Here is a 20009-nt window from a genome sequence, read left to right on the forward strand (position 1 = left end):
GAAAATAGTCTTCAGCGAAGAATTCACCAGCTTCTCAATTTTACCAATGGAAAAGTAAAAGCCTGTTAATCCAGGTCATAACATTAAAAATGCTACTCTTTATTATTTAATTGGTAGAGAGTGCTTTGTGATTTTTCTCTCATTCTTTAAACTCTTGACTTCAGGACTGAAAACTGGAACCATTTCTCTCTGATTGATGCTAGCTCAAGTAGCATTGGGGAAAGCCAACACTTTTCCTCCGTGAAATAAAGTATCAGCCTATAAATCCTGATCCTGAACCACTGGATTCGGTGGAACATTGCCACTGACTTTAATGGGAGAAGGATCAAGCTCTTGGCAAGCAAGTGTTTAATATCTGATCTTGGTCAGAGGCAACAATAAACAGCACTAGAAGAGCACTCTGAAATGTAGTACTGTTCCGTACTCTGTAAGCGTGTCTACCCTGCCATTGTACCCAGAGATAGCCAACAAGGAGGAATACATAAACATTTCTATATATGTGATTCTGATTGCTCATCTGTTTCCAAAATGTCTTTTTGAATAAGGGTTAAATTAATTAAAAGTGGGTTTATTTTAGACTCATCTGACTGAACAACAGGGAAATTAACAAAACCGAATTGTAAATATCAGACTGAGTTCCCAGTGACCTCTCAGCTCTTTACTAATGACAGGCTTTGGATTTGAATGGGGATTACCATATTAGATTAGCTGGTTTCTTTTTCCATTAAAGTGGCAGGATTTTGCTGACCCCCAGGCTGCTTACAGAAGCACTCAAGAGTCAAGCTTTCTTTCTGGTCTGATTAATGCTGCTGACACTGACTCAAAGGGCACACCAAGCCGAACAAAATGTCATTTTTGAGAATCAACGGTTCCTGATTTCTGTGATGAAATTTCATCTGAGGGGTTGATACAGATGGACAGTCATACATTATCCAGGGTCCCTTTAATACCTCTGGGCACTTCACCAAGAGGCCTCGTGGGGAAGAAAGATTTTTTGAGAGGAGAGAGTGAAATGCTAAGAATTGTGGCCTTTAATGCCTGGCCATGGTAGCTATTTGAGTCACTAGATGGACTTGAGCAGTTCCCCTCCCCCTCGCTTATTTCCTTGTGACATATTGTTAGAGTGAACAACAGACCTATTTAATACCAAAGCACCCTCAACCAGATCTAATGATGGAAATGTTCACAGGATGCCAAGGGAAAATATCCTCTATGTGTTGGGTTAAATTCCAGTGCAAACCCTTTGTAGAATAATAAATCCCTAGCAAAACAACAGTAAGCAGGCTTGTCCCACAGAAGATGGACCTGAGGGGAGGAGGACTGACCATCACTGAAAGGAGATTATCATCAGTGATCTCTATTCAAGGATGATCTCTACCACAGATTTACATATGGGTCCTGAGCCTGAGATGACTCAGGAGTCTGACTCTGGAACCACCAAAGCCTCCATGTGATTTCTTTTAAGATGAGGAAACTGGTGTGCCTATAGTGATCACATGATCATGACAAGCTGGAGGTTTGGGGCCCAGTGGCAGAGTAAGTCTGAGACAACTGAAGAGCTCCAACTTGCTGCAGCCTTCATCCACTTTCATAGCCATTGAGATCCAAAGACCCTCTTTCCACCTGATCCACTGCTGGGGACTTGATCTAAAGGAGAGAATCCCCAACAAGATACAAGAAAGGTTTTTTAAAAAAGATTTTATGTATTGATATAATTTACGTGTGAAGGTCCCTCCTACCTGACATCTTAAACAATTGCTTTCTGAAACAGCCCCTTCTAGAGCATAGAAAGGGAGTGGCTATTCTAAATCCTATTCTTAGTCTATTAGTCCTAAATGATTTACATACAAGAATTGGTTCAAGAAGTAACTTTAGCTGAGTCACTAAGTAACAGTGACCACAATTCAATGACATTCAGTGTCCTCAGGAGAGGGATTGTGCCAAAAACTGTGGCACTAAATTTTAGAAAGGGAGATTTAAAAAAGAAAATGAGGAAGCTAGTCAAAGAGACACGCACGTTAAAAGTGAGGAAATTAAAATCCTTAGATTCTGCAGGAAGGTTACTTAATCAACCATAACAGCATCGGAGAATGCACAAGATGGGGACTGCTTACCTTGCAGAGGAGCCAGATAAGAGGGGACATGATAAAAGTTTACAAAATAATGAATGTTATAGAGAAGGCGGATCGTGAACTTCCATTCTCTCTTTCTGATCATAAAAGAATAAGGGGACAGTCAAGGGAATTGAAAGATAACAAATATAAAATGGATACAAGCAAATACTTTTTCATGCCACAAATAATGAACCTAAGGGACTCATTGCCACATGATATCACTGAGACCAGGAGCTTGGCAGGATTCAAAAAAAGGGTTGGATTTATATGGGTAACAAGAATACCCACAGTTATAATGATGATTTTTTTTCTTTAATTGGAAGGCATATAAATCCCCAGACTTCAGTTCATAAGCCAGTCTCTAACTATTGCGGTTATGAAGAAAACAGTCCATAGTAGTTATTCCATAACTGCCAACTGCAGAGTTCTTGCACATTCCTTTGAAGCATTTCGTACGAGTTACTTTCAGAGACAGGGCCTAGGCTAGATGGTGTACTGCTCTGATGTGAAAAGACCATTGCTCTCCTCCTGTGTTTCTAAGGGCAGGAGCCTCTTCATGCTAGCAGGGCTTCAGCTAGCACACTAGTTCAAGCTTTCCAGCCTCAGGGTCAGGTGGGCTTGAGATCCCAAGCTCTAGCCTGGGCAGCAACATACACACTTCTCCTTTTAGAATGCTAGCTCAAGCCCTTGCTAGTTCAAATCTGTACCAGGCTGGGACAGTCACTCCCAGCTGCAGTGTAGGTCTAACCCAAGAGGCTATTTGAGCCAATCAGATGTCCCCAGGGTGCCTGTTTCATCTTGAACGAGAATCCAGTTCAACATCCCATCTTTACTGCTCGTTACCCTTGTGGCTTCACATCTGTCATTAGACCGTAAGCTCTTTAAGGGCAGGGCTTCCTTCAACCTGTAGAAATAAATTAAAATAATAATAATAATAATGAATATTAAAAGTGTATCTTCCTCAAAGCACCAGTGTCACATAGCTGGGGCAGGGGCACTGTCCCTGAGGAGGGAAGGAGAGTCCCGCAGTTTCTGCCTGACTTGAACTGCATTCCTCCTGCTGCTTACAAGCTAACAGGAGTTTGGAGAACTGTTTACTGCTGGTTTGTCAGCTTGACAGCAATGTTTTCTTGATGGCCTGTCAGCTGCTGCTAACAGTAACATCCTCACGCTTTGGAGCACAAGCCCTAGCATAATAAATCCCAAGCGGTTGTCTAAGGTTGAGCGGCAAGGAGAGATGAAATCAGGACCTTGCTGTTGTGGATTTACAGACAAACTGGGAGAAGTGGTCAGCAGAAAACTGGTGGTTTGTGACATCTCTAATCCCACTGCTGAGAGAAGCCTAGCAGATTGATCATTGCATTTATGGGCTTCTGAGACTAGGGAGTGAGGTATGGAACCTTTTGACTGAGAAAGAAAGGAGGAAACAAAGAATTTAGACTCTCTCAGAAGAGGACATAGCAGCTGTGTAGCAGGGTAATTACCCCACTCCTGAAATAAGAAGAGTGAGAACAGCTAGGGGAAGCTGACTGAATAGCTGACCACAGGTGTGGCTAGCTCAATCAGGGCCCAGCTGGCCCTGATAAGAGAGGTGGAGGCCAGGTGCTACAGACTCTTTCTCTAGCTGTGAAGAGAGAAGGCCCTGACTGCCTGGGAGCAGAGCAGTGGTGGGGAAAGGCAAGAGAAACTGGGGAGCTCTAGCCTAGTAAACCCCCAGGCTACAGGCCTTGTTAAAGACCAGACCAGACACTGGGTGTCACGGAGTCACCGGGCGATGCTCTGGAACTGCTCCCCACCAAGCCAGTCAGGACTTTGGGGAGCCTCCTCTCCCTTGGAGCAGACTTGTTCAGGGCAAGAATCTCACACGGCTTCACCTCCTGGGTCTCTCCTTGGAGCATTCAGCATCCTCTGCCCTTCCATGCACTTCCCACAGCGAGCCTGCCTCAGTGGGGTCCTGGGGAAGCCACAGGGTCCTGCACCCCCACTTTGCAGTCAGACGTGACTCTCAGCCAGCCAGTAAAACAGAGGTTTATTTGATGACAGGAACAGGGTCTAAAACAGAGCTTGTAGATACAGCGAACCGGACCCCTCAGCTGGGTCCATTCTGGGGGGCAGTGAACCAGACCCCCCACGTCTGCACTTCACTCCTCGTCCCCAGCCAGCTCCAGTCTAACCACCCCCTGCTGCCCCTCCTCTCTCTGCTCAGCTCCTTTCCCGGGCCAGGAGGTCACCTGATCTCTTTGTCTCCAACACCTTCAGCTGGCACCTTTGCAGAGGAGGGGCCCAGGCCAGCAGTTGCTAGGAGACAGAGTGTCAGGCATTTAGGTGCACTGGCCCTTTGCTCTGCCAGATACTTAACTGCCATGGGGACACTGAGGCACCAACACAGTATTCAGAGAAAACATTAAGAACATTCCCAGTTCGTCACACTGGGGTTGCAGAGGTGCAGCCTGGGGTTAGGCAGAAGCAGCTGGTCCAAACCCCCTTGCCAATGATGAGTGGCCATTACAGTGCAGTTTGCCCCAGTGAATAGGGGCTAGATGATGACTGGCAGTAGCCACTGAGGCAAGGTGGGGATAGGGGGTTGGGGGTTCCCCTGAGAGGGGAGACCCACAGTGTGGGGGTACTATGAGGGCAGAACCCTGAGGTAAAGGGCACTGGGGTCCAGGAGGGACACGGGGCCTGAAGCAGGCAAGACACTGGCCAGCAAGAGACGCTCTGAGTGCTGAAAGAGCTACTTCCCAGGATGACCAGCAGGAGGTGCTGCAATGGTGAGTCATTGCTTTGCTACAAGCTGCCATTGCGAATGTTATGCAGTTGGCCGGACAAGTCATTCAGAAGCAACATGTTGAAGTAAAGCTGTGGTGTGCCAAAAGAGTGGTTAAAAAGAGACCCACTCAGTGCTCCTGCAATTGGAAGGAAATGGCTGTAGGAAGACATGGTACCTGAACATGTGGGTGGAGAGACAGGGAAACAGCCAATGAGGCATGTCAAGAAAATGTGCCTGTGTTCCCTGCCACAGATATAGGAAGAAGGAGCAAGATAGATGAAGAAATGGCCTTACCTATGCTCACTGTCTCGGGATCTTCTCAAGGATTCTGGGTGAGGATAACTGCTTTAAAGGGAAGTGGAGGCATGGTATCACTTGCATCAGATGTCACATATCTTACCAAACAGCATCGCCTTCCTCTGCTAAAGCTGTGTGGCAGATAGGTATGGGGTGATTAGTGAACACACAGGTGTCTGTGGACAAATGGTTAGATGGCTACTTTTTCTGGGGAAGGGTGACTATCCCTCCCTGCTGGGTCAATTGTGCTGGAAGAACTGGTGCCTTTCTCCTCCCTCCCCCTAAAAGCTGGGAGAAGTAGGGCTGAAGCCAGGAGCCTTGGTGCCCGCCCTCCCTCGCCACCTGAAGCTGGCAGTGGCGTGGAGCAGAAGCCAGGGTGGTATGGGGCTGAAGCTAGGACCCCTGGTGCCTCCCTGCCCGCCCCAGCTGTAGCCAGGAGCAGCTAGGGACCCCTGGTGCCCCTGTCCCATCTGAAGCCAGCAGTGGTGTGGGACAGAAGCTGGCAGCCTCGGTGCCCCTCCTCCCCCAGTCTGAAGATGGGAATGGCACAGAGCTGAAGGCGGTAGCCCTGGCACTCCCATCTCCTGCTGAAGCTGGGAGCTGTGGGGCATCCCTGGTGGCCCCCCTCACCAGGGCACCTCCCGGGCTGAAATGGGGAGCAGCAGGGGGCAGAAGTCCTGAGCCCGTGGGCAGAGTTGGGGGGGGGCACAGGGTGTTGCAACTCCAAACTGCAGTGCCTTACCCAAAGTGGGGCAGTCCAGGGGCAGCTCCAGTCCCCCTCAGGCCCAGCCCTTTGGCCAGGTCATAGGTCAGGAGCCAGGCAGTGCAGGGCAGTTGCTCCTCTGGCTGGGGGTGCCATGGAGCAGGCAGCCTTGGCATTCACCAATCTGCTGCTATTGGTTGGGGCTGCAGCAGCTCCTCAGCTCCCAACTCCCTTTGATTGCTCATGCAGCTGGTAAGAGCAGCCTGTCAGGGGGACCCAGCTCTGGGGCTGGCAGAGTCCTCAGGAGCAGCCACCACAGAAAGAGCCCTCCTGGCACACAGCCCCTAGCTACCCCCTCCCTGAACTATGAGCTATTCCCCTGCCTGCACACAGCCCCTAGATATCTTCTCCCTGCACCCTGAGTGGTCTTCAAACTTTTTGAACTGAGTCTCCCCTTTGAGTTATATTTTTGGTTGCATCCCCGCATAACCCATACAGGCTGGGTGGCCTGCTGAGGTGAGTCAGGGGGTGGAGATGGTGCTACCTGGCTGGCCCCCACCGTGTGGAGTTGGCCTGAGGCCCACTGGCCCTTGCTGCCGCCTCCCCGCCAGTAAAAAAAAAAAATAGAAGTCAAACTATGCCTATGCCCAAGGCCCATCCCTCCCTGTCCCTGCTGGGCCCTGGAGCTTTTATAGCATAACGAGGAGGCCTCAGAGAGAGAGACGTTGAGAACCCCTGAGGCAGAAAACATGAAAGGCATCATTAAAGGGAGCAATCATCAGACCAAAGGTCAAAGTGGATCTAGTCAAGCCATTACTTGTCTCTGTGATGGAGTGTATTGGCCCTTCAGCATTCAGAGTGGAATCCTTCTGGACTGACAAGACCCACCTTAACATGAGCCCCAGCCTTCAGCATCTCTGCTACTACTACAGTGGTGCACCAGGATCCATGGGGTTTTTCTGACAGATATCCTGGTTATCTTGCCAACTAGGGCTATGTAACGTACTGACCTTGCTCAAGCAGGGCTGAAGGGAGAGTGCAGAGACCAGCCAGGTGTCTCTGAATAAGGACACTAGAGCAGATAGCTGGGGAAAGCATGCTCCTACTGTGTGTGCTGAGTTATTCTTGTTCCTTATTGTTGTCTGTGACACATAACAGTCCATCATAGGGCTTATGTTTTTTGTTTGGTTTGATTTGTCAAGTGGCCTATAATAAATCCAGTGCTCCAGCAAGAAAAGTGGTGTTTAATCAACCAGAGGGACTGGTCTGTCTTTCCTGAAGAGGCAGAATGAGTTTGGTTATAGCCACATGGTGAATGATCATCTCTGATTCTGCTTGAGGTTTTAAAAAAGGAAGAAGGCACGTGTGACACAGAGGCCCACTGGTGGTTCATTACTCTGTTTCAGCAACTCTTTTGAGGCCTGACATACTCGCTGCACCTCCCTCACTGTTGTCATTATATATACTCAAAAGGTAGAAATTAATATAACTCACTGATCATTAATATTCCTGCAGGTTGTGTGTACGAAGAGTTATGGATATGTGCTAGAATTAGGTTCTTAAAATGTGTTTGGTAAGCAATACATATACACAGCCTGCCTTACCCAAATGAATGGGTATTTGCTTGTCCGACCACCCTGCAGCCAAAGAAAGGACTTTTACAGACAAGGCAAATAAAGCCATCAACCTACTGACCGGGGAAGATAGCCTTCTAATTATAAAGACGGGGTCTGATTCTCAAATGATAAGCAATTGAATCAACTTACTGCTTGATATACATTTACATTACAGTAATATTGCATACAAAGTCTTTTACAAATGCTTGTGACACACTGGTGCTTAGCAATACAGACATTTCACAATGATAACACTACATGAGGAATTATGGATACTCATTGTTATGTTTTAAAACAGTGGCTCTCAACCTTTCCAGATACTGGACCGCTTTCAGGAGTCTGATTTGTCTTGCATACTCCCAAGTCTCACCTCACATAAAAACTACTTGCTTACAAGATCAGACATAAAAACACCAAAGTGTTACAGCACACTTACTGAAAAACTGATGACTCTCATTTTTACCATATGATTATAAAATATTCCAATTGGAATATAAATATTGTTCTTACATTTCAGTATATAGTATATAGAGCAGTATAAACATGTCTTAGTATGAAATTTAACTTGTACAGACTTCACTAGTGCTTTTTACGTATCCCGTTGTAAAATTAGGTGAGTTGATGACCCCCTGGAAGACCTCTGTATACCCACAGGGGTAAACGTACCCCTGATTGAGAACCACTGCTTTAAAGTCTGCGACCAAGCACCGGGAGAAACTGATTTTCTCCCAGACCGGAGGGAAGGCAGCTATTTATCTGTTTCCAGTGCAAGTCAAATTAAGCAGTTTGGAATCATAACAATGGAAGCCCCATTTACATATGAATCTGCAGGGGGATGGGAAGTCAACAGAAAGGGAAGAACAAGCAGAAGTCTTCCTGCCCCTTGTAGGAGGGTCAATGAAGTTTGGAAAGACAGCAGGGTGTCTGCACCCCAGCAGAAGGGGGAAAAAAGCTGGTCTGGGCTTATTTTTCAACAAATACCCTTCAAAGATTTACTAGCCTATAAAACCAAGGGGGAGAGAACCCCATAGTTATCCATCACTTGGGGAATTCAAGGGGCCAGAGCCCTTGGAACCACAGAACATTGTATCCTTCAGTCAAGGGAGTTGAAGTCTCTGGGAATTGAGTTTAGGTGAGAAACCTGCTTAGGCAAGGACTGTAACTTGCTGAAGTTGAATTTTAGTCTTGGAAGTGTATTTGTACTTTTGTTTGCTGTGATCCTTTCTATCCTTGTTCCTTGTACTTGGTGTCACTTCATCCTGTGTCATTTTGTTAAATAAACTTGTTTTACTGTAAACCAATTCAGGGCTGTGATTAAAATAAGAGTGTTTGTCAAAGCCCAGTTAAATGAGCTGCAGCATATTGTCTCTTTACTGGAGCAACAAACTTAATTATGTCTGTATGTGTTCCAGGAAAGGGCTGGACGCTGCAGAGAGATGTCTCTGGGGAGCACGAGTTCACTGATGGTTACCTGCAAGGCCAGGTTTGGAGTAGCAGGGTCCTGAAGAGTTTGCTGACAAGACAAACAAGCTGGTGTGTCAGGGAGCTGTCACACATCTTTGCAGTAGCAAAACTCTTGCTGAGGCTGAGAGCAGAACACGGTAACTCACAGCTCTGGGAACCTCAGGAGATTGTCACATTGGTAGACAATGTTGGAAAAATTCAGCACTGGGGGTTGGATTCACTTTGCAAACACTTACTGGGCAGTGGAAGTCAGGGTGTGACCTGCAGGCTTTGTAGGCTGGCTGTTGGGGTCAGAGTTGTTAGCCATGGCTGCATAGCACTGAAGGCACCCAGAGTGGCCAGGCAGGCAGTGATACAGCCCCTTATTGGTGTGGGTTAAACCCCAAAATGTCACAGTAACAAAACTGGGGTAAATACATAGTTACTCTAAATTCAGTGCTATGTGCAGAACAATAGCCTCTCCCTTTTTAGTTCGTGGGGCAGAAATTTACCAGTACTGACCTTTAGTGGGCATAGGGAAGGAAAGACCCCAGGAGCTGCCAACGATAGTGACAGATATTGTGTTGGCATCAACTTTGTTCCAGAGGGCATTTGGTCTATGTTGCTGACACCAATGGGCATCAAAGTCACAGTGGATGCCACTGTATCTGAAAATAGAGTTAAGTACATTCTTTTTCAGGGATTTCTGAACTAGTGTGGGTACATATCATCTGGCAACAGTAAAAAATGGATCTTTTCTCCAGTCTTTTAGCTCAAGGAAAGATCAGGACAAAGCTGATAAGGTGAGAAGATACAGACATAGCAGACCCTGTGCTGTTCAGATTTTTGGACCTTGGCCACATGAGCTGACACTAAGAAAATCAGACCAGCTCCCACCCTGTTATTCCAGATGGCAGGAACTCTCAGTTCAGTCTGGGGTGTCTCTAATGGGGTCTTATGCAGTGTTGCTGTAACTGTGTTGGTCTCAGGATATTAGATAAGGTGGGTATTATCTCACCCACCTTGTCTCTCTGTTATGGGATCTTTGCATTTTTATTTCACTACCTTTAGGCTGAGCTGCCATGCCTTCTTCACACCATATCCTGCTGAATGCTGTATGCAGAGGATATTGTCCTAGAGCAGTGGTTCTCAAACTTATTTGATCATGCAACCCTTCTTCATGTCTGTAGTACTTTACAGCTCCCTTCCTCCCCACCGCGGGCACCCAGCCAGCTGCCTCTGCTCTCCAGCTGCCCAGTTCTTAAGGAAGAATGTATTTGGGGGAGGGGGCATGAGAAGCTTTAGGTGGGGGAAAAAAACTTACTGCGCACATTCAGAGCTGGGCAACCGGAGAGTGGTGGCTGCTGGCTGGGAGCCCAGCTCTGAAGGCAGCGCTGCTGCCAGCAGCAGCAGAGAAGTAAGGTGGCTTGGTATAGTGTTGCCACCCTTACTTCTCTGGTGCAGCTGGCAGTGGTGCTGCCTTCAGTGTTGGGCACCCAGCCAGCAGCCACCACCCTCCTGTGGCCCAGCTTTGAATGTGCACAGTAAGTTTCCCTAAAGCTTCTCATGCCCCAACCCCTGAATACATTCTTCCCCCAAGGAAGGCATGGCCCCTCAGTTTGAGAATCTGTCATAAAGTAATTGTAACAGCCTGGGTTGGATCACACCATTGATGAAGGGGAAAATGATGGTAACCTGTGTCACGCTATGAGCAATATGTCAGGACTGTTACTCATGTATCCATGGTGGTAGCCCAAAAATCCATGGCAGTGTCTTCATGTGCATTTTATTGGTCTTTTGAAGGTACATATGATTTTGGCAGCTATTGTTTGGCTCAGAGCAGCCAGAGTCCTGTGTGATAGTGACTTTTATTATGTACTTATTATTAGTTGTTTTATGATAGGAATAAGAAGATGCAATCCCAGCCCCAGAGACCTGTTATGTCTCATTTCAGACATAACACAATGAAGTAAGTAGGTAAGCAGTAGAAAGCAGTTGGAGGGGGAGAACAGGGAGACAATGATAAGTTGATGCAGTAACAACGCAGCTAGTGCAATGGTGCATCAAAGCCATTTATTTATACAATAAATTAATCTCCTTGTACACTAATTTCTTGTAGGTGTTGTGGAAGTGAGTCTCTAGGTGGTGGTGAATGAAAAGAGTGCAGTGACTTCATGGACCAGCTCAGGAAATGTTTTCTACGTCTACTGAATCTGAATCTGTACTGCCTGTGAGAGGCATAAATGTTCAGCAGCCATGTTCTGCCAGAGCAGCTAGTAAGTGACAATGGACTTTGGTTTCTATTGCATGAGTTTGAAACTTGCTTGAAAATGAAGGGTGTGCATCGCATCAAAGGAGCACCATACCAGCTAGCAACAGCTTAGCAGAAAGATTTGTCCAAACAATGAAGCAAGCACTGTGTTTCTCAGAAGGAAGAGCATCTGTCCAGAAATGCTTGCCTAACTTCTCATTATCTTGTTGAAACCACTCTTGCCACTGCAAAGGAGCCTCTAACACTGCTAATACCCAGCTGTCAATTGAGCATCTGTTTTGATTTACTGAGCTCACCCAGAATGACACAAGTGCTGAAAGAACAGGCACAGCTAGATCAACAGGAAAGATCAGTAAATGTAGTGATTAAACACGAGGATGTGCGGAACTAGCTTGTAAGTAAGCAACTGCCTCTAAATGAGCTCTTGCTGTGGTTATTGCCAAGCCAGGATCAGTGTGGTGTTCGCCCACAGCAGGAACAGAAAATCGTCTCACATGCCAGGGATTGTGTTGATCAGTGTTTAGCAGCACCTACTGAATGAATCAGTTGAAAGTTCAAGAATTTCTGTTCTGGAATTTGTGGATGATGAGAGGCCCCTTATCACAGACACTTACCATGCCAGACCCTTCTCCAGCACTGGTATTAGTGGATGAACTGATGTCACCATCTGCTTCCACATCACTAAGTCTTCTCAGACATTGCTCTTGTATGCTGCGGACTGTGACGGAGGTCCCAGTTTCTGTTCCCCATGCACATCTAAACTGAGTCAATTATTTCCCTGTTCTTTGACATCATAGTCTGGAGGCAGAAGAATTCCAGGCTTAGATGAGAGTTTGATGTCATTGACCCTATTCTCTAGCTAACAGTTGCTAATGGAGTATTCCTATTGTGGGGCACATGTGATTAGGTATTGGAGTTCTGTGTGGTTCTTCATAGTCCCCCTTAACAATATTTGACTTAGGATGTGTGTTCAATGTTTTGTTTCTCTCTCTAGAAAAAAGATAAAAATATATTGACCTGCCTCAGTTTTCTCATCTGTGAAGTAGGGATAATGAGGCTAGCCCACTGTTGTAAAGTGCTTTGAGATCCCTGGATGAGAGCTAAGTATTACCCTGGTTCATTTTTGTCATTTATTCTCTTAAAAGTGGGCTAGAGGGGGAATAGGCCCTGCTCAGTTATCTCCTTTGTTTGCAATCTTTCCCCACCTTGTTCTTTTGCTGGTGTGATGCTAAGCCTGCCAGTGCATACCTGACACGCAGTCCTGGCCTCTGTAAAAGGGAGAGGTGGGAAGATAAAATATAGTTGGTAAAAGTGCGCACGTGTGTGTGTGTGTGTGGGCGGGGGAAAGCAACTCCTCCTCCTGTATTTCCCAAGTGCTGGGTATTTTGTCTTTATTATGGTTTGCAAATGAAAACAAACAAGGTACAGCAAAAGATAAATTGAGGGTGAGGAATTGAAAGGGAGGCATTGGAGACAGAAGAGCAGGAGAGAAAGGAGTAAATGAAGATATGAGGGCACAGATTAAGAGAATGAGAGTGAGTGTGAGGAAGAGAGAGAATTGTGATAGATTTTTGGAATCTACAGAGGAAAAAAAGGAGAGAGAGAGATAGAAACGTGGGACCTGAGAGGGGCATGGTTCAGAGGAGGGAGCTGTTCTTTTTGAACTAGTTGTACCAGGCAGATACTTGCTGTTGCACCTCAATTCAGGATTAATGATGGATTATTGATCTTGGAAGGTAACACAATAAAATCTAGTGGAACTCTGCACTTCTGAATAGCAAGGAAAAGCAGATGATATCAGAGAACAGAAGGGGCTTGGGGCTAGTTGGTAGCTTTCAATGTCATGAGATTTTTGGATCTCTGTTGTAACTCCATGCGGTGGAAACTGTTGTTGGGATGCATGGAAGGGCAACACAGTATGTCTGGGAATTCAAGATTAGTCAAACATAGTGAGATTTAAGTTCTCTACAGATGTAGAGAAACTCAAGGGACTGACAAATCATTTGCTTAGCAGAAGTGGCAGTGCTGGCCTTCTGATGTAGGTGGAGAAATCAACTGAAACCGAAGCCCGGCTAAACATTGAATAACACTTACTTATTTATATAAAAATGTTATTTATAAAACCTTAAATAATATACCTGGGTTCATACAGTTTTCATATACAGATGGATAAGCTAAAATGCCAGCACTGAAATTAAAGTGCACTACAAACAGCAATGCCGGACAGCATGTGTTTAGTTCCTATCAGGGTGTTGGAGTCTAATATTTGGGATTTGGTCTCACATTTGAGCCAATTCTATGAACTTTTTAGACAAGTGTCTTGAATTTCATTACTTGATCCCAGCATGTGCACCTGTGGTAGCTGCGGCACTCCCATCACAGCTTGGAATGACCCTTCGCAAGAGTCACCTGCAGATTTTTCCATTTGGTTTTCATGGTTTCACCTTCTGAGTCATCTTCTGCTTTTAGCAAATCTGCAGCTTGTTTATCCCCATTGACAGCATCACTGCTACAAGCAGTCGGTTTCATGGCCAGCTGGCTGGTTGCTGACAGAAGGCGCTGTGCCTAAAGACAGGTAACTAAACCCTGGGGGATATTTTTGGGGAGTAGGTTTCTTCACAGGACAGGTGATTGTTCCAGTATGGGTTTCAGTGTACTTCTAGGCGGCCTCTCTCTTGTGGAAAGGATCTCTGTTGTAAGCTTTCTGGCAACACAGCAATAAGTCACACCCAAGTGTAGGCATTACCCACCGCTGGTGCACTGTGAAGCACAAGGTTGAAGGCAAGGCCTGTGGAGGAAGGATGGTTCTGTGATTAAAGCACAGATCTCAGAGACAGGACTTCTGGCTTCCCTTTGGGGCTCTGACAGTTGCTGTCTGTTATGTTGTTATGGCCCCTCTCTGTGCCCCATAGAGCATGAACGGAGGCATGAACGCAAGCAGAGGAGAGAAATACATGTGACTGTTCAGTGCTCTGGGTCCCTCCAGCCCTCCTGGAATGTGTTTGGCAGGAACTGAAGAGTGAAATAGGATGTTGTGGTCCTCTGCTCAGCAATGCAGCCAGCAGACCTGGCACTGCTTCTACTGCAGCCATGAGCCAACAGAGAAAGGAACAGGAGATGAGGCCAGCACAAGACAGCATAACATAATGTTTGGGCCCCAGGGAGAATGTGACACAGTGAGTGGCTTCAAGGCGAGCACGGAGGAGAGCAGGCACCTGGCTGGATGCCTGAGCAGGAGGAGATGGGGGCCCAAATCCTTATCTGAGGTTAACATGCAAGGACTTTCTTCCCAAACGAGAGTGTCCTTCTTGTGAGCTTTCTTATGAGCCCTTACAGTGGGGGATGCTCAGGGATCCCTTAGTTTCACATTTGAGCCAATTCTATGAACTTTTTAGACAAGTGTCTTGAATTTCATTACTTGATCCCAGCATGTGCACCTGTGGTAGGCAACAGGGCCTGCCAGAAACTCCCACTTCTTCTTCGAGTGATTGCTCACATCCATTCCAGTTAGGTGTGCGCGCCGCGTGTGCACGTTCGTCGGAAACTTTTTTACCCTAGCAACTCCAGTGGGCCGGCAGGTCGCCCCCTGGAGTGGCGCCGCCATGGCGCCCAATATATATCCCTGCCGGCCCGCCCGCTCCTCAGTTCCTTCTTACCGCCGTGTCGGTCGTTGGAACTGTGGAGCGTGGCATAGCTGTCCTCCACGTCCCTAGCTCTCCTAGTTCTCTATCGTTTATCTATCGTTCATCTCTAGTCCATTATAGTTGTTAATTAGTTGGTTAAGTAGATAGTTAAGTTAAATAGTTGTTAAGTAGTTCTTCGCCGGGGGCTTAGCCCTTCCCGGCACCCGGCGCCAGGCTCATGCCTGTTTCGCCGGGCTTCAAACAGTGTGCGGCCTGCAAGAAGCCCATGCCTACCAGCGATCCCCACGAAGCGTGCCTGAAGTGCCTCGGGGAATCGCACAGATCTGACAAGTGCCGCATCTGTAAGGCTTTTAAGCCAAGGACAAAGAAGGAGAGGGATCAAAGGCTCCGGACTCTCCTCATGGAGGCGGCACTTGACCCGACGGCTTCGCAGGCCGTGATCTCGGCGCCGGCACCGGATCGCACCGGCACAGAGAAGACTCCCCGGCACCGACCCTCTCCGGCACCGGAGTCAGAACCAAGGCCGTCGAAGTCCAATACTCCGGCCAGGCAGACCCGGCTAGAGTGCCCGGCCTCGACATCGGCCGCGGCGCCGCCGGCACCGTCGACTCCGGGCCCAGCGGGTCCGTCGAGTCCGGTACCGCCGAGCTCCCCCATGAGATCTGGGGTTGAGATAATGGTCCCATCCACACCGGAGACCTTCGCCTCGGCTCGGGACCTCATAGCCCTGACTGAGCCCACTCGGCTGCCACCCCCGGTACCTCCGGTGCGGGTTGTGTCCAGAGGCAAGCCCATGATGTCGGCACCGCCCAGAAGATCTCGTTCACGATCCAGGTCCCGACGTCTTGGGCGCTCCAGGTCCCGCCGCCGCTCGCAGTCCCGGCACCGCTCCCCTCAGCGGTACCGGTCGCACTCGCGGCACCGGTCGACATCGAGACGATCGCGGTCAGGTTCCAGTCGCCGAGACCGGCACCGCGATTCCAGGAGCAGGTCCCGACGCTACTCGCCGCACCGGTCGACCTCCCGGCACCGAGCTGGTGGCAGGTCCCGGTCTAGGTCGACCTCCCGGCACCGAGCCGGTGGCAGGTCTCGGTCGACCTCCCGGCACCGAGCCGGTGGCAGGTCCCGGCACTGACGCGGCGCCCGGTACCGATCAGGATCCCGGCACCGCGACAGAACCCGGTCCCGGTCCCGATCCCGGCACCGATATGACTCCCGGCACCGGTCCCCGGCACCGAGATGATCCTCCGTGCCGGCCCGCGCAGACCCTTACCATCCAGGGTCGGCCCCTCCATGGCCCTCTAGACAGCCGTCCGTATCCTCCCAGACGGACAGCGGGTATGCGCTGGGCACCGACCGGCAGACGGCGCTGTTCGGTGATCCGCCGCTGCAGGACCAAGGCCCACAACAGTGGGGATTCTGGACACCCTGGGCATACCATCAGGCCCAGGGCCCCCAGCAGCTCCCTGCTAGGCTGGCGACTGCGGAGCGTAGGGCTCCTGAAGCCTCGTTGTCTCGCCCCCCTCCCTCCCCGGAAGGGGAGGAAGGGTCCAAGCAGCAAGACTCCACTGTGGCTCCTGAGGCAGAGGCGAGGCCTGAGGAAGACCCTCAGTTAGACACTCTCGTGCCTGGGGTCTCCTCATCCTCCTCCCCGGATGAGGCGGTGGCGGGTACCTCCTCCAACAGTCCCCCCCCGCTGGATCTCAGGGCGCACCAAGACCTCCTCAGGCGATTGGCTCAAAATCTGAGTCTGCAGGCAGAGGAGGTCTCGGAGATAGAGGATCCAATTGTAACCATCCTCTCTTCTGATGCTCCCACCAGGGTCGCCCTGCCCTTTATACGGACCATCCAGGCCAACGCCAACACCATCTGGCAGTCCCCGGCCTCCATCCCTCCGACAGCGAAAGGCATCGAGAGGAAGTACATGGCCCCTTCTAGGGGATACGAATATCTCCATGTACACCCGACTCCGGGTTCACTGGTGGTGCAATCAGTGAACGATAGGGAGCGTCATGGCCAGGAGGCTCCAGCCCCCAAATCCAGAGAAGCCAGGCGGATGGACCTCCTTGGCCGTAAGGTGTATTCGGCTGGGGCGCTGCAGCTCAGGGTCTCCAACCAGCAGGCCCTGCTGAGCAGATATGCCTTTAATTCCTGGGTGGCAGTGGACAAATTTAAGGAGCTGCTGCCACAGGATGCTCGCCAAGAGTTTGCGGCCATCTTGGACGAAGGCAAGAAGGTCGCACGCACGGCCTTGCAAGCCTCCTTGGACGCTGCGGACTCGGCTGCCCGTACCCTCGCGTCAGGAGTTACGATGCGTCGCATCTCCTGGCTGCAGGTTTCCGGCCTTCCGCCGGAGCTCCAGCATACTATACAGGACCTTCCTTTCGAAGGCCAGGGCTTGTTCTCTGACAAGACAGACCCCAGACTCAAGAGTCTGAAAGACAACCGGGTCATTATGCGGTCCCTCGGGATGCACACCCCCGTGACGCAGCGTAGACCCTTTAGGTCGCAGCAACAACATCAACGCAGGCCGTTTTCCCAGTTCCGCCAGCGGCAGGACCTTTACAGGCGCCGCGGCAGGAACGGAAGGCGCAGGCACTCGGGGAACCAAGGGAGGCAGAACCAAGGCTCCTCAAAACCCCCGCCTGGACCTAAGCCTTCATTTTGAAGGTGCGCCCGAGGGCGCAGTAACAGTTTCCCCTATGGATCCTTCCCCCCCGTTTTCCAACCGCCTTTCGTTTTTCCTCCCGGCGTGGTCCCAAATAACATCGGACCGCTGGGTCTTAAACATGGTGCAGACGGGATACCGCCTGCAGTTTGTTTCATTTCCTCCTTCCCGCCCTCCTTCCTCGTCCCTCTTCAGGGACCCCTCTCACGAGCAATTCCTTCGGCAGGAGGTGCAGACGCTCCTCAGCAAAGGAGCTATAGAGGCGGTTCCGGAAAGCGAGAAAGGCAAGGGGTTTTATTCCCGCTACTTTCTGATCCCCAAGGCCAAGGGGGGCCTCAGGCCTATCCTCGACCTGCGAGAGCTCAACAAATACCTCGTGAAGTTGAAGTTCCGCATGGTATCCCTGGGGACCATTATTCCATCCCTGGATCCGGGAGACTGGTACGCCGCCCTCGACATGCAGGACGCGTATTTTCACATTGCCACAGACGTTTCCTCCGCTTCGTTGTGGGGGCTCTTCATTATCAATTTGCAGTCCTCCCATTTGGCCTGTCCACGGCCCCGAGGGTGTTTACAAAATGCATGGCAGTTGTCGTGGCGCATCTTCGGCGCAACCGTGTCCACGTGTTCCCTTATCTGGACGACTGGTTGATTCGGGGCACGTCGGAACAACAAGTCAACAGCCATGTCCGCGTGATCACCGGCATGTTTGCAAGTCTGGGCCTCTTGATAAACACAGACAAGTCCACCCTGAGGCCCACTCAGAAGGTGGAATTTATCGGGGCCGTCCTGGACGCCACTGTGGGCAGGGCCTCGCTGCCTCTGCAACGGTTCCAGACCATGGTGGCGATCGTTCAACGTTTGCGGTCAGCCCCATTGACGTCAGTGAGGACATGTCTAACCCTGTTAGGCCACATGGCGGCTTGCACCTTTGTGACCGACTACGCTCGGCTCCGCATGAGGCCTCTCCAGCTGTGGCTTATCAGTCATTACAGGCCGGCAAGGCAACCGTTAGACATGTTAGTCACAATCCCCCAGAAGGTCTTAGATTCTCTCGGCTGGTGGCTAGACCAGTCCGTATTATGTGCGGGTCTTCCCTTCCACCCCTCTCAGCCCTCGGTATCCCTGACAACGGATGCCTCAGATCTAGGCTGGGGGGCCCACCTAGGGACCCTGCGGACACAGGGCCTGTGGTCTCAGGAGGAGGTGGGGCTACACATCAACATGCGGGAGTTGAGAGCGGTCCGCCTTGCTTGTCAAGCGTTCTGTCATCAGCTTCAGGGTCGTTGTGTCGCCGTGTTCACGGACAACATGACGACCATGTACTATATCAACAAGCAGGGCGGCACCAGGTCCTCCTCCCTGTGCCTCGAGGCGATACGACTCTGGGACTTTTGCGTAGCCCACTCCATTCACCTCAGGGCTTCTTTCCTCCCTGGAGTACGGAACACGCTGGCGGATCGATTGAGCAGATCCTTCCTGTCACACGAGTGGTCCCTTCGCCCGGACGTCGCTCTCTCCATTTTCCGGAGGTGGGGTTATCCCTGGGTGGACCTCTTCGCGTCCAAGGGGAACAGGAAGTGCCAAGCGTTCTGCTCCTTTCAGGGCAGGGAGCCGGGGTCGATAGCGGATGCCTTCCTCATCCAGTGGTCGACCCACCTGTACTATGCGTTTCCCCCGTTCCCTCTGGTCCACAAGGTCCTCCTGAAGGTGCGCAGAGACAGGGCTCTCGTGATCATGGTGGCCCCGGCATGGCCCAGGCAGCACTGGTACACCATGCTGCTGGACTTGGCCGTAGCCGACCCAGTTCCCCTGCCCCTTCATCCGGACCTGATCACCAGGAGCACGGGACCCTCTGTCACCCAGACCTGCAGTCGCTGCATCTAGCGGCGTGGCTCCTGCGTGGCTGACTGGTTCCGAGCTGCGCTGCTCCACGCCTGTGAGGGAGGTGCTCTTGAGCAGCAGGAAACCGTCCACAAGAGCCACATATTCGGCGAAATGGAAACGCTTCTCCTGTTGGTGCGTAGAGAGAAATCTCCGCCCTATGGAAGTTTCGGTAACCGAAATCTTAGACTATGTTTGGTCCCTCAAAGGGCAAGGTCTGGCCTTATCGTCGTTGCGAGTCCACCTAGCAGCTATCTCCACCTTTCACCCGGGTGCGGACGGTCGCTCCGTTTTTTCTCACCCAACGGTGTCGAGATTCCTTAAAGGGCTGGAACGTTTATTCCCTAACGTCCGTCCCCCTGCTCCGACCTGGGATCTTAACCTGGTGTTGTCCCGGCTCGTGGGGCCCCCCTTTGAGCCGTTAGCTACTTGCTCCCTGCTCTACCTCTCTTGGAAGACTGCCTTTCTAGTAGCTATCACCTCAGCTAGACGGGTGTCGGAACTCCCAGCTCTTGTGGTAGACCCCCCATATACGATATGGTAATACCGATTTCAGCACTACTCCTCCCCGACGAGAGGAGTAGTGCTGAAATCGGTA

At 50.2% G+C, this 20009-nt stretch overlaps 1 protein-coding gene across 2 annotated transcripts in view; it reads left to right on the top strand.

Moving 5' to 3' along the window:
* The window catches only part of SYNDIG1L (synapse differentiation inducing 1 like), a 112344-nt gene that overhangs the window by 11751 nt on the left and 80584 nt on the right, over positions 1-20009 (top strand). For both annotated transcript variants that reach the window (XM_030559171.1, XM_030559170.1), the window contains 2 exons: positions 8913-9101; positions 11063-11219. The gene's annotated coding sequence lies outside the window, so the exon portion shown is untranslated. The remainder of the gene's footprint in view (positions 1-8912; positions 9102-11062; positions 11220-20009) is intronic.

Source organism: Gopherus evgoodei, chromosome 4 (genome assembly GCF_007399415.2).
Source record: "Gopherus evgoodei ecotype Sinaloan lineage chromosome 4, rGopEvg1_v1.p, whole genome shotgun sequence".
NCBI lineage: Eukaryota > Metazoa > Chordata > Testudines > Testudinidae > Gopherus > Gopherus evgoodei.